The sequence below is a fragment of the Cupressus sempervirens genome, chromosome 1 (genome assembly GCF_028749045.1).
Source record: "Cupressus sempervirens isolate cs-2001-9-10 chromosome 1, ASM2874904v1, whole genome shotgun sequence".
NCBI classification, from domain to species: domain Eukaryota; kingdom Viridiplantae; phylum Streptophyta; class Pinopsida; order Cupressales; family Cupressaceae; genus Cupressus; species Cupressus sempervirens.
This window is the reverse complement of record NC_143118.1, coordinates 475,036,077-475,051,090: the sequence shown is the minus strand read 5'-3', so window position 1 is coordinate 475,051,090 and position 15,014 is coordinate 475,036,077.

Genomic DNA, 15,014 nt, shown 5'->3' with positions numbered 1-15,014 from the left:
AGGGACCAATTCTCATGTCTCATTCTTCACAATCTGATCTAATTCTTCCTTCATTACTCGAATACAATGATTATCCTTGCAAGTTTCATCTATACTTTTAGGCTCTACTTGAGAAATCAAACTTAACTCTTTATGTGCTCTAGTTCTTATCATAACTCCTCTGCCTTTTCTTCCAATAATCTAATTAGTAGGCCAATTCTTTGTCAAATTCTTATTTGGTGTCATTGTCTCAACTCTTACTTCTAGTATAGGTTTAGATCTTGGTTCCTCTCTTTGTTCCACAAGTTGAATGTCATTCTGTAAATCATTGTTAGTTTCATAAAACAACTAAATATTTTCTTGGTTAGCCTTAATATTAGCTTCTTCATCAAAGCTATAATCAAGTATCTTTCTTGAACTCCAAAATTTTCATCCACTTTCACATTTGCGCTCTCAACAATAGTCTTTTCTCTAATTAAAACATCTATAAGTTTTTCTTTTCAATGGATAACCAAGGAACATATCTTCATCACTTCTTGCATCAAACTTACCAATGCCATCATCTCTCTCGATATAACACTTACTTCCAATTTTTTTTGAAATACTTCACTGATGATGCATTTCCAAACCATAACTCATAAGTAGTTTTATTTGTACCTTTTCTAATCTACACTTTATTCATTGATACACTGCTTAATTAATTGCTTCTCTCCAGAATATTTTTGATACATCAATTTCAAACACCATAGATCTTGCTTCTTCTATTATAGACATGTTTCTTCTCTTAGATATATCATTCTCCTTAGGTTTTTTAGGGGCCAAAAGATGCCTTTTAATACCATTAACTTCACAAAAATTGTTAAAATCATTTGAGGTAAACTCTCCACCTCTATTAGATCTTAAACACTTAATACTTAATCCAGACTCATTCTCAACTATGTTCTTAAAAACTTTAAACTTCTCAAATGCTTCAAAATTTTCCTTAAGAAATACGACCTACATCATCCTAGTAAAGGTATCAACAAGATTCATAAAGAGCCTTTCACCATAGAATCCTCTTGTCCTTGTAGGACCACTCAAAATAGTGTGAAAAATCTCCAAATTTATTGTTGTAGCAAACTTCTTGTTATGAAAGGAGCTTTTCTTCTGCTTAGCCATTACACATTCCTTGCACACAACATTAGTAGGCTTCATAATTTTAGGACAATCCCTAACAAAAAATGTACTACTTGCCTTCACAATATTATCAAAATTTATATTCTGACAAAAGCTTTTATGCCACTACCAGTTGTTATAATTTTTAGCAACTAGGCATGCCATCTTTGTAGGATTCAATTGAAAAACATTACTTTTGGAGCTTGTGCTAGTGCCAATCATCTTACCATTCTTATCCTTGATGATGCATGTCTTCTTTGTGAATTGTAATTGATATCCCTTTTCAACCAACTATCCAACACTTAGAAGATTATGTTTCAATCCATCAACAAAATAAACATCATTTGTGTTAGTTTTACCATCAAGAGAAATATATCATATTCCCTTAATGTGATAAGCTACATTGTTCCCAAGTCTAACAATTCCTCCATCACAACTGTTGGACTCAACAAATTTATTCATATTACCAGTCATATGATGTGAACAACCATTTTCTATTATCCAAACATCTTTATTCTCAACTTGTGACACTAGGAATTTTTCCTCTCTAACTTCCTTTTCAAGATTTTCTTCTTTTATAGCAACAAATCCTAACTCATCATTACTTTCACTCTAAACTCTTTCATCAGATTCATCATCTTCATTTGCATACAGACATTCTTGAGGCCTTGTAGACTTGAAAATTTTTTGGTACTTCTTTACTCTTTTAGGACATTTAGAAGCATAATGACCAAATAATTACAAGTCCAACCTTTAAATATTTTCTTACCTTCTAGTTCTCTTTTCACAAGCAAGGCAATTCCTTTTTCTATCTTTCTATCTTCTTCAAATCTTGATCCATTGCTGCTAGCATAATCTCCACTAGTGATTGCACTCCTAGAAAGGGTAGGATGAACACTTAATGCACTGAAGACAGTCTCCACTCTAGAAAAATCTCCATCTTTTTTCAAACCTATTTATTTTGTTTCCAATCTTCCAAGAAGAGTCTCTCTAGAGAACTTCTTTGTACAAGGTATTACTTTCTCAATCATTTGTGTTGTGTACTTGAATGGTGATGTCAAAGATTTCAATATCTTCCATTTAATCTCATCTTCTTCTTTAGTTCCTTCACAAGCTTTGATTCCTACAACAATTTATGATATTCTGCCAATATAACTTATTACAAACTCATCTTCCATCATTTTAGCTTCTTAAAATAAATATATCCAATTTTATAATCTAACCTTCTTTGCATGTTCATCACCTTCAAAAGTAGATTCCAAATCTCACTAGATAATCCCAAAGATTTTACCTAATTGTACTCATTTTCAAGAAGAGATGACAAAAGTGCTTCTCTGGAAACCATGTTACACATGAAAAAATCTCTTTTAGCTTTAGTACATTCTTCAAGTTTGATTTCTTCCACTATGGTCTTTCTATTCTTTGTGATCAACCAATATCCTAGACCCATGCATAGCAGATGTGTCTTTATCTTCTCTTTCTTGTTGTCGTAGTTCACTCCATAAAACTTAGGACTTTCTTTTTTGAAATGCCCTTTCATTGATCTCCTTAATCTCTAAATATTTTCCTTCAAGGACCTGATGCTCTGATATCAATTGTTGGAAAGTAAAGTCCACCAAGATAAATGACAAGGGGGAGGGGGAGGGGGTGAATCATTTATCAAATTAATACAACTTTTATTAACCTTATTGAACTACAAACATGTGATCAATATAAACAAAAACCATAAGAAGATACACATACATAATAACACTAGATATGTTAATTAGGGAAACCCTTGATCAAAGGGAAAAACTTAGTGGGGATGGAACCCATAAAATGATGTACTAATATATAAGTTCCTTGTAAGAGGATGGAATCTATTACTAGTCAATGAAATACATTCAGTATATATCAATCCCTGTTAGGAGACTTTGAACCCCTGTGAGGAGATTCCAACCTTGTTAGAAGTTGTGCCAACCCTATTAGGAGTTGTAGAAGGTAGAAGGACCCACTGTCTAAACAAATTTAGGGACAAGATCACTGAACTCACTGTCCAACTAGCCTCTTTATTGTTCCTTTTAGAATAATAGAAATACAACTGATCTCAACAAATCAAACTCTTTATCCATCCTCTTAATGTACCTCTTCCACACCAAACACTTCTTAGATCTCAATACCAAAATTAAAAACTTGCATCATAATAATCCCTTTGATCACTTACTCACATTATACTTTGCATCTACAAAAAACTTGATCAACTTACACTTATATTTCTAGTCCTTACTTCACCACATGGAACCTAACTTCCCTTTATACCAAGTCCTCAAAATAATTCATTGAGTCGACCTTGAGGCTTTCCCAATTAATTACAATACCACCTAATTAAGATAACCTACTACATTAAACATTTTCATAATTACATAACATTGTCGGCTCATAGTATTTACAACTTCTCATATGTATGACCTTGGACTTTGCACACTCACTAGCATCATCATCAGGATGCCTTGTACCTTTTTCTAACTATGCACAATCAGATTCTATCCCTGTGAGGAGATATCATCCAATTACTAGAAACCACTTCTCAGGAACTCTATTAGAAAACTATCTCCTGTAAATCTTGAATAACTGCTACCAGTATTTGAATTTTTGCATGTGCACTTGACCACTGAATCTAGACATTATGTACAACTTGTCCCCAAATCTGCTTGACCTCATCCTTAATCCTCCATTTGTATGATCTTGATCTTTGTCTACTACTCTGCCAATCTTCTTAGTATATTGATGTCAACACTAAACATAGTCATGAATGCAACACACACTCATGTTGTCAGTCTCTCCAATGCTTTAACAATGCTATGATACTCCCCCATATTAATATCATCAGCATTCATGCTAACATAATTAACCTATACAAACATTATGAGATCAAGATAACCTAAAACTCACAAATAGAAGATTGATGTATCAAAGTACTATCTCAAGATCAAAATCAAACATAAAAATACCAAGGTAAAAGTCAACTGTCACAATAAAAAATTAGAGGCAAGAATCCCAAGAGATCCCCAAATGGTAGATAACTCCCTAATCGAGAAATCTAGGCTTAGGGTTCCTATAAAAATCATGGTCCTATCTCCCTTTTTAACAAAAAATGGTTTGAGGATTTTGAGTTACACTTAGACTTATGTAGCCATGTGGAGTCAATGCTTGGTACCTGCTCACACATACATCATCGCCCAACAAGATACCACACAAACACACACACAAACACACACACACACACACACACACACACACACACACACACACACACACACACACACACACACACACACACACACAATGATAGGAAAGGAAGGAGGAGTGCAATATCATTTATATCTCCCAAAGAAGTGACTATGATTGTCTCCCCTCATCCAAAAGACACACCAAGTAAAGTAAACACATACGTATACAAGGCATCATGGTTTAGTTGGGTTAGCTTAAGAACAAATAATAATGAAAAAATTATAAATAAGGCATTTAAATTATAAATAATGAATTTAGAATAGCAGATAAAGCATAATATAAATGCATTTCATAGAACATGATCAAGTGTCTAATACAAAGCAATCATAAGAAAGAAGGACAAGTATGATAGGTACATAAAAGTTTCTAAACATAAAAACGTAGTTGATTATTGATTTCTAAGTAGATAAGTATCATTCTTTTGTGTTAAGAATGTTGGATGTAAATTTATAGTTTTACATGAATATGTCATGCTATGAAATCAAGGAGTACTAGAAGTAACCTCATCTTCCAACCTAGTCTAAGTGTACTTATACTTTCTTCAAAACCCTACTAATGCTTGTTAAGATAAGAGGGTTATTACATACTATGTGCCCAAAGAGATTACCTCCCACTTCCTCGTGTCTCTTCTTAGCCTAGGAAGGAAGAAACTAGACATTTTGATGCTTCTGCATTACATTTTAAGGAAGCTTTCTTAAAGTACAAAATCAAAATCATTGTATTGTCTAAATAATTATTGGGTGTGGGACTCACTTTTGTAGAAAAAGCAAAAAAATGTTTGAAGAGAGGCTTAGGGAAAAATGTGAAAAAGCATCCCTTCCTTCTAGATCTGAATGAACAAAAATTGACTCACCATTGAAAGTGGGCACGACTTGGTAGGTATTTTTTTTGAAAGTAGTGATGTTGGACAATGTCACGAGATTGACTTCACATGGCTGCATGATTTTAGTGATATAATCATCTCTAAAAGATTATCTATGGAGGGGTGAAGACCTTTCTAATTGAAGGCTTTGAATCTCCATTGAAGGCTTCAAAATTTCCACAGTTGGACACTATTCTCTATTCCTTGTTCCCTAGACATTGTTGTACTAACTCGTACCCTAGGGGCAAAAAAATAGTTTTAGAAATCTTATTTGGTAAAAAGTATTACTACTTGAGTCTCGGATTAGGCCTTCCCCTTGCCTTTAAATAATAAAATTATCTATCTTGAATATTAATGCTATCAATATGTAAACAATATCGAATATAATTAATAAAAACACTACTTTGTAGCTTCTCAATTCGTTGTTCTTGTAAATGTGTGAATTGTTGTTCAATGTTGTTTTTAAAATTTGAATTGTTTCATATGTTATTGTTATTGAGTGATGATTTTTTTCAAATGTTGTGTTAAGTTGTTGGTCTATTATAAAAAATTAACTATTAAAAAAAAAGGGTTTCAACTTTCCCTTTAGGGTTTCATAATTGATTCATAGTTTAAAGATTATATTAAAAAATTAAAGGAAAATATTATATTAAAAATAAAACTATCAAAGATTCAAATTTCATTGTTCGAATGAAAATTTATATGGCCTAAACTCTGGTAAACTTTGATAATTGATGGAAGAGGTATGCAAGCTAGTGCCACGCAGTTCTAGTTATATACTAATTATTTATTTTAATCATAATTATTTTTTATTTTTAAACTTAGTTCAAAATATTAAATAAAACAATAAAGATAAATTTATGATGTAATTGTATAAATTATATGGATTGGAAAATAAAAAGTTAAAGTTATAGCTTATATAAAATTGTTCATATAAAATATTGAATATTAATTCATTGTTTTCTATTTTGAAATTTAAATTTAATAAAATATGAAGAGAAGTATTTTATCATATTTTAAATAAAATAAAAATTCAATGATTATTAAATTAAATTATCACAGTCAAATAATTATTGATTATAATTATATAAATATTATAATTATTATAATATAATATATAATAAATTATAATTTTTAATTTTTAATTTTTATTTCATGTTTGATGTTATTCTAATTGAAATTTTTTAAAGTTTATATTTTATTATACCCTCAAATATTGCTTAAGAAATGTGTAGATGTTTCAACAAAACTAGTGACGTTTTGACTTCCTAAAATTCACTAACTTATAGACCCAACTTGATTAGGGTTAACATCATCATTGATCAAGAAATAATTTGTATGTTTTAACTTTTCTAAATTTAAAAACATTGCATCTATCCCTTAGATGATGTGAATGTGTGTGATTTAATCTCTAGTTAATATAGTAAATCTAAAAAATGATGCAATACTACTTAGCCTACCAGCTGCAACAAATTGGCAATTTAATATTTGGTTTTTAATAATAATCATATTTTTATTTATTTATTGTGAATTTATAGAGTCACAGGTGGGCCATGGCCCATATTCCAAGTGTAGACTATACAATGTACTTGGATTTTACCAATCTATTAACTGTCAAGTGATAATGTGTCATTTTTTGTTGTTAACTTGGTCGATGTGATGTTGTTAACAATATTATGTGAAAGGAATTGATATGGACCATCAAATGTAAGATAGATCAACAACCACAGCTCTATTTTGGACCTAATTTTTAAAAGTTATAACATAAATTCTATCTTTTTCCAAAATCAAGACATGTGTTCCAGACTCACTCAATGTGATCATTGATGATAGCTATAATCACATTGTATCACTGTTGACAATTGTAGTCTTTCTTGTGTTCAGTCATTGATTAAAAGAAAGATCGATGGGTCGAGATGAATTTTGTATCAATTTGGGGAATGTTTTCACTTTTACCTAGATTCACCCACAATCATGACACGTGTCTACTCATTGCTCAATTAAGTGTCACTTTATTACATGTTAAGTTATGGTGAAAGAAATTGATCTAGACCATTGAATGTAAGATAGATCAACGACCTTAGCTCTATTTTGGACCTATCTTTAAAAGTTATAACATATTGTCTATTTCTTCTCGAAATCAAGATACGTGTTCCAAATTCACTCATTGTGATCACTAATGACAATTGTAATCACATTGTATCATTGATGATAGTTTTACTCTTTCTTATGTCTAACTGTTGATTAAAAGAAAGATCGACAACCCAAAATGAATTTTGTGTCTATTTGGGGAATGTTATTGCTTTTGCCTAGATTCATTTGGATTTGTGACATGTGTCGTCTCACTATATCAAGTAGTGAGAGGAAACATGTCAAAAATCCATATGAATCTAGGAAAAATCAATAACATTCCTTAGATCAACCCAAAATTCATCTCGGGCCATTGATTTATAAGTTCACTTTTTATTATTTAATTTAATTAAGAATTGTACCAATGTAAGTATTTAAATTATTATTACTATTAGCAATGTTAGTAACTTAGTAATTTTAAGTTTACTTATTATATGTACATTTTTTAGTACTTTAAACCATTAACAATTATTAATTACTTAGGTTCTCCACTTTTTCTTTTAATATTTTCAAACTATAAAATTTTCAAGAGTCAGAGGGTTGAGACTGTAGGGTTTTCAAAGACTATGACTAAGTTTTGTTCTAAAACTTGAGGATCACAAGAGAGTACCCGTTGTCCTCCTAGCATTGACACAACTCAAACTCAAATTCCAATTATCAAATCTTGATTTTGGGAATTTAAATTTTCCAATTTTACTTTTTGCATTGGAAGTTGGAATCTTAGGTCTGTAATTTATAAATTAGGGCTTCAAGTTTGTATTTTAATTGCTAATTGTCAACTTTAGTTATGATTCATGAATGTTATATACCACTAGCATGCATGCACATAAGAAAGTAAGAAACCTCCAGTACGAGTTCAAGTGAAAATAAATACATAATAGACCTCAATGACTTGGTAAAAACCCTAGGTTTGCATGATGAATATCATGATATTTTTTATCCTATTATCTATGGAGATAGGGGAATCATGGGAATTAAATATTTATTTCTTACTAAGTGGGAAGATCTACATAAGGGGAATACATATTTCAAATATAACAAAAGTATTGGTGCAGATACAAGTAAACTAGTTACATTGGTTAGTGGATTAGGACACTTGACAATACCTCAATTATTCCCTTTCTCAAAAGTCATAGTGCTATGTGCTCAAAACTATGATGAAAATAGAAAGGAAATTATAAACCAAAACACTCAAGAGGATATTCTATCCATAACTATGAGTGAATTTTGTACTCTATTTGACTTAGGGTTTAACAAAGATAGCTTTAATGTGTGAATTGAGTTGGATAAACTAGCACAAGCATATGAAAAACTAGAAAGATTTTTTCAAGAATCCTATGTTAAAGGTTTGATAAGCTTAGAGTCATCTATTGATAATACTAGTGATAGTTTTAAACTAGATAGAGATCATAAGCCTCCTTATGAATATGATATTTTTGTGCCATGGGTTCATAATATTATTTCATTGTTAGCATTTTTACTAGGATTGGATAGTAACAAGGATGTGGGTGCCAGTGTTCTTGAAATGATATATAATATCCATTATCAAGGTTATTCACTTGATAAGGTATAAGCAAGATAATTATGTTCAACACATTGTTGAATCTATACAAGAAGAATTATTAATTATTAAACAAGGATCACACAAGACATTTAGGTTCACAATGTACTTATCCTATCTTCTTTTAGAAAAGCATTGCCCAATATTTGAGACTGAGAACAACAAGATTGATATTAAGGTATATAAGTTTGATGAGAAAACCAAGAAGAGATCAGAGACTCCAAGGCCACTATATTAGTGGACACATAAGATGAGGATGAGTGGTAAGAATGATAACTACAACCATTTTATAGACTTATTTTTGTTAATATTAGATTAGTTTTGACAAGGCAGTGAAAAAATACTTATTCATAATCTAGCAGAATTAAAATGAAAATCGCGCACATAGTGTATGCCAAGTGATCAAAGCAAGCCAAGCAATCAGTGCAAGCTGAGTGATCAAGGCATGTCATGCATAAGTTGTCAGCCAATACATGCCAAGCATTATGGATAGTTAATGCTGAGTCATTCAAGTGTCAAGCAAACTATACATGGTGAGTGATTCAAGTGCTAAGTAAATAGAGAGTGCTAAGCTATTCAAAAGGCAAATTACATCATTAGGAGCATAGTGAAGGCCAAGCATCAAAGTCTTCAGATGCCAAATGAACAGTTATTGGCATAGTTATTTGTAATGGCAAAAACTTATATGTAAACAATTCTTGGGCCAACATAATCATATTTTATGATTATGAAAGATAAGTATAGAGGTATATTAGAAAAAGGGAAGCTTAAGGTGATAATATGGATAAATCACAACCATTGATTCATAACTAATCCATCCCCATCAATGCTTATTTAACAAGGAAAACCCCAAAAATTTTGTAAGTATGTGCAAAGAGATGAATGCTAAGTGTAGAGAGTATTCATGGTGGTTGGGATGGCTATGACAAAGCTATGCATTGAAGAATCAGTTTGAGAAGAACAAAGTATAGAAGTGAAAGGATAGAGAAGACATATCTAATTAGGAGGATTAAGGTTTAATTAGAAAAGAGAACATCTGACATTAATCAAAAAGGTGCAAATTGAAGGATCATGGTGCTGAATCATTCTAACAAGTGATATAGAGAAAATCTCTTAACCAAGTAGTCCTAATAGGCTATTGTAAATCTCTTAACTGAGTGCTTGCTTTATTGTAAGTTTAAATCCTCTTACAAGGTAAGGCATAATAGTCTTTCTAAGCCTTTAATAGGGAATACCTTTTACAAGGTAGATCATTAATTATGATCAAACACATTGTAGCCATAATAGGCCACACTTTGTAACTATAGTAGTGAAGATTTGTGGGTGTCATCCGCACCCCAGTTTTACCTTCTCATTGGAGGGTTTCAGGGTAACCAATTTACTATGTTATTTACTTTATGCTATGGATATGATGCATGCTAGGTTACTTTAGTTTACATGTTAAGTTATGAGATGCATGTTGGTGATATGTTTTAGAGGAAAAAGTTTTAAGTATTGATTGACCCCCCGACTCAGAACTTACTTTCCCATTATTATTTCCAACAATTGGTATCAAATTTTTGTTCTCTAGAAAGGAAAGTTTTATAGCTTCAGAGGTAATAACTTGAAGATGGAAGTCTGCAAGTTGGGAAAGACTATTGAGAACCAAAAGATTGAAATACAACTTGCCCTACATCAACTCAAGGAGGCAAGACATGAATTGCAATGTTCATTGAAGATAATAAAGGAATTGGCTATTTAGCAAAATGATACTCAATAATAAGAAGAAGACACTAATGGATTGTTTGAGGATGGAAACTCAAGTGAATTTGATGCAATAGTTGCAGATCTGATGGAAAAGAACAATGCCCCAACTGAAGACGTAAGAAATCTTAAGATAGAACATGAATTCCAATCAATACTGCTATGTGAGGTAACTAAACAGAAAAATAAAGATGAGGAAGAAAAAGTCATGGTTGGATATGACAAAAATAAATAAATAACAGGCTTGAAGATAAGACATCAGATGTGTAAAATCTTGGTAACATGCAATTGGATATAATGAATCAATTGATGCTTGCAAACCATGACTTGAATGGAAATGACATTGAGATTACAACCTTGAAGTTAAAAAATGATCAACTGAGAAATGAACTAAGAGCATAGAAGGAATTCATTGAAAGATTCAAAAAACCAAGTGAAGCAATCAAACACTTTGAGAAATTAATGAAATCTCCAAGACCCAACAATGATACTACTAGATTGGGATATGCCAATACTGAGGAAGGAGAATTGTCTAAAAGTGGTGAGTAAAGGAATACCAAAGGTAAGAACTAAAAACCTACTTGTCATAATTATGGAAAAATGGATCATACAACAAATGTTTGCAGGAGCAAAATTGTCAACTAGAACCCCAAGTAGAATTATAGAGGATACTGCTTCAACTGCAACAAATAAAGACATCAGGAAAATGAATACAAGACCATGACCACGAGAACTCATATATTTGAAGGATACTACTACAGTTGTCAAAAGTATGGAAACAAGGCACATGAATGTAGATTTAAGGCCAAGTGGACATTAAATAATTAGACAAAGGGACAACAAAATGGAATTTCCTATGATTGGTATTATACCACAAGGCATAGTTGTTACTATTATCAAGAATATGGACATGTTCTTGAGAATTACATTAGAATACATTTCAGAGCCAACTACAATAGATGGTTGAGTGAAACTACATGCTTTTAGTTGTCTCAAGAATGGTCATGTCAGTAGAAATTGTCCAATTAGGTCACCAACACTGAGTAATAAAAATAGTAAAGGAAAAGAAAAGGTCAATGTTGAGAAGGTAAATGTGCATATGAACAAAAAATGGAATAAGAAGGAAGAATTTAGTACATGAAACTTAGATAAGGTCACTTCATCTAATGGATTAGGTGAACACATTACCCCCAACTAGGTAATATATGGTATGTGTGGGAATAATATTTGAAAAAAAAATATACATCAATTCTAAGAATCTAAGATCAGAAAAGATCATATATGCATGAATTAAGATGCAATGTAGTGATTAAAACCTAGAAGAAATCTATAGTTTTGTTGTTTTATATGTTGGTACTGAGCATAGAAGATTTCATTATTGTTGACAAGAAGGGAAAGGAATAGTAGTTACAACTGAGTTAAGGAGACATGGTAGTAAGTGCTAAGATTGCAATGCTAACTGAGCATGTTGAAATTCCTATGATAATTGAGATTACACCTATGTAAGCAAAAAAATTTTATTGATGAATATGAAGGGTTATATAGTCAATTTTTGACTCATTTCCACTTATTGGAGTTTATAGAGTGCATGAAGAGTATGAAGGTGAATTTCAAAAGAAGATTCTAGTGTTTGCAAATTGAATTCAACCACTACTTGACATTGTTCATCAGATTTGAAAGGTATTTAGCTATTGCTGAGTTACACTATTTTATTTCTCGCAAACCCTAGGTAATCAAAATGAAAGTTAGCTCTTCTGCAATCATTAGAAAAGAGGGGAAAGAGGCTTTCAATGTTCAATTGATAAGTAATGATGCTAGACAACATCCATTTTGTGTTATTCCCAAAATTTCTTACAAAGGAGATCCATCTGGTGCATTGTCTATGATACTACCAAAGATTTTCATGATCCAATAGGTTAGATATTGTTATACTAGGAAGATTGGAGAGGTAGGAGATACAAAAAACTTTGTGATAATGGAGTCTCAAGGGAAAAGTATAAAATTGTTGAACAGAAAGGGTTAAACTGTGCCCTAGATTTTTCTCAAATGTTCAAGACCAAATGGATTCAAATTGTTTTGAGCCAGATTCATGACAATTATATTTGGTTTGAAGATGAACCAATTAGGATCACTAAGAGGATTATAAACCGAGTATCTAGGTACCCTACCCTTGATCGACCTAAGAGAATGAGAAGTGATGTAAAGGAAACCATTAAAAATAATACAAGTGTCGTATGGAATATAAGAGGGATGCCTATTGATACTATATCAATTCCATTAATTTCCCTTCTAGTAAGAGTGATAGCTCACAAGTTCTTTCAGTCTAGCCAAATGAATAGTGTTTCAAGTATGGATTTTGATTTGGGTTACAAGATAGTAAAGATAGACCATTCCTATGACCTTGTCGAGTTATAACTACAACAATTATTAGAAAGCTTGGAGGCCATTAGGAAAGCTAAAAATGCATCACGAAGATTTGGTTCTTTACTTATTTTCATATTCTTTTATGTAAAAAATATCTTCCCCACCTTTGGTCAAGTTTCTTGGAAAACCAATATGTCAATTACACAATAGATTTTAGAATTTATTGAGCAGCTTGGAGAAAAGTTTGAGTTAGTGATGACTAGTTATTTTGAGGATTTTAAGAAATTCATGAAGTGAAGATTGAGGATTCATGTATCCTTAGTAGAAAAACATTATGATGATGTGTGTCTCCTAGTGTATGTAGACCACACATATGTGCAAGCAACAATACCTAGGGTCAAATGTTTGAAACCCTTGCTATATGAAATCAATGTGGATGAAGCCTCTACATTAATTACAACTTTATTAGTAGAAGATATTGATAAGAGTGCAACCTCATTTGGAAACTATGAGGAAGCCAAATCTAGGATCACAATTGATTTGAAGATAGCTACAATTCTTAGAAAGAAGAACAAAATGGTCAAGAAACTAAAAGATATTTGGTGAAGGAGGTAAAGAGGAGGAAGAAGAAGAAGATGATGAAGAGGAAGAGCAAGGTGAAGCCCCATTAGAATTAACAAAAGGCTTATGTGAAGATCAAAGTATGTAGAAGGTGCTGAGCGAGAAGAAGCCGAGGAAGCACCTAAGGAAAAGAACAAGAAGAGAAAAGCCAAGGACAAGAGAGTGGAGAAAAAAAAGAAGCTTGTGAATAAACCACAATAGAAGCCAAATATACCTATAACTAGGTCAAGCATAAGGTTAACCACTATTAAGGCTACATAAGTAAAAAAATCCTAAAGGAAAGGAAGTAGCTGATACAATAGAGCTGAGTGAGCCTACTAAGAAAACTTACAAAAGATTGAGGAAGAAGACCACACCTCATAAGGATTCAAATGAGGAGAAGACCGAGTCAGATGACTTGAGTCAATACAAGGTTTTAAGCCATAATCCCTCTTTTGATATTAATAATTTGTGTTAAAATATTACTACAAATGCAAATTTATCTGGTTTCACACATTTAGATTTTGATAAGTTAGGAAAAGTTGATAAGAATAAAGTAGAGGAGGCCATGTATGACATGATGGCTACATTCAAGAAAACTCCTCTAGAAATTGCCAACTCATTACCCAAAAGTCTATATAATAGAGTGGAGAAAAAATGACAATATAGCTTGCAAACATAGAGACAAATCAAGGAAACAACATTAGCTCAAGTTATGCCAGAATTAGATAAAAGTAAGATTGCTAAAGCTATGGAAAAGCATAAAAGTAAATTCTCCCCTAAATACACAACTTTCCATATCTTGAAAAAGAATATTGAAGATGTGGTTAACAAAAGTACATCCATTTGGAAGTCAATCTATGGGTTAAGCACTGCAACAATCATAGAGAAAGGTGAGCAAGAAATGTAAGAACTTGAGAAGAATGTGGAAGGAGAGAAACAAAATGATGAAAGCCCAGTCAAGGAAGTTGATGTAGTAGGTACTGAGGAGATAGAAGAAAAGGCTACAATTGAAGATGACCAACAAGATGTACAGGATGTACAAGTGCTAAGAACTAGTCCTTCGCATACGAATAAAGAGAGTCAACATGACTTAGTTGTTATTATAAAGGATACTTTTGATAATTCAACACAGAATGCAAATCCTTTGACTGAGGATGACTTGAAGAAAATCCTCAAGGAATCTACCAATGCAACAATGCTATGCACATATCCTATATTGGTGAGAGTTAATGAATTTCAAAAGATAGAAATTGTATCTATAGGGGAGAAACCAAAAGACACATCAAATGTACCCCCACCATCTATAGAGGTGAGAGAAAAGGAGTCATAGGATCTTTCACAAAATCA